The sequence below is a fragment of the Salvelinus sp. IW2-2015 genome, unplaced genomic scaffold, assembly GCF_002910315.2.
Source record: "Salvelinus sp. IW2-2015 unplaced genomic scaffold, ASM291031v2 Un_scaffold5946, whole genome shotgun sequence".
Taxonomy (NCBI): Eukaryota; Metazoa; Chordata; class Actinopteri; order Salmoniformes; family Salmonidae; genus Salvelinus; species Salvelinus sp. IW2-2015.
Window position 1 is genome coordinate 42,093 of NW_019947211.1, and position 1,046 is coordinate 43,138.

Sequence of the window (1,046 nt, forward strand, 5' to 3'; positions counted from 1 at the left end):
TTGATCACATTGAGGGAGAGTTTGTTGTCCTGGCACCACACGTTCAGGTCTCTGACCTCCTCCCTAGGATGCCTCGTCATTGTCGCTGATCAGGCCTACCACTGTTGTGTCATCGGCAAACATAATGTTGTTGTTGCAGTCGTGCCTGGCCGTGCAGTCATGAGTTAACAAGGAGTACAGGGGGTGACTGAGCACGCACCCCTGAGGGGCCCCGGTGTTGAGGATCAGCATGGCAGATGTGTTGTTGCCTACCCTTACCACCTGGGGGCGGCCCGTCACGAAGTCCAGGATTCAGTTGCAGAGGGAGGTGTTTAGTCCCAGGGTCCTTAGCTTAGTAATGAGCTTTGAATAGCATTCTCACATAGATGTTCCTTTTGTCCAGGTGTGAAAGGGCAGTGTGGAGTGCAATAGATATTGCATCATCTGTGGATCTGTTAGGGCGGTATGGAAATTGGAGTGGGTCCAGGGTTTCTAGGATAATGGTGTTGATGTGAGCCACCAGCCTTTCAAAGCGCTCCATGGCTACAGACGTGAGTGCTACGGGTTGGTAGTCGTTTAGGCAGGTTACCTTAGTGTTCTTGGGCACAGGGACTATGGGGGTCTGCTTAAAACATGTTGGTGTTACAGACTAGGTCAGTGAGAGGTTGAAAATGTCAGTGAAGACACTTGCCAGTTGGTCAGCGCATGCTTGCAGTACACGTCCTGGTAATCCATCTGGACCTGCGGCCTTGTGCACATTGACCTGTTTTGACGGTCTTACTCACATCGGCTGCAAAGAGTGTGATCACACAGTCATCCGGAACAGCTGGTGCTCTCATGCATGTTTCACTGCTTTTTGCCTCGAAGCGCGCATAGAAGAGATTTAGCTCGTCTGGAGGCTCGCGTCACTGGGCAGCTCTCGGCTGTGCTTCCCTTTGTAGTCTGTAATACGAGCGTAGGAGATGGTGTAGCACAGATTCAATCTTAGTCCTGTATTGACGCGTTGCTTGTTTGATGGTTCGTCGGAGGGTAGAGCGGGATTTCTTATATGATTCCAGGTTAGAGTC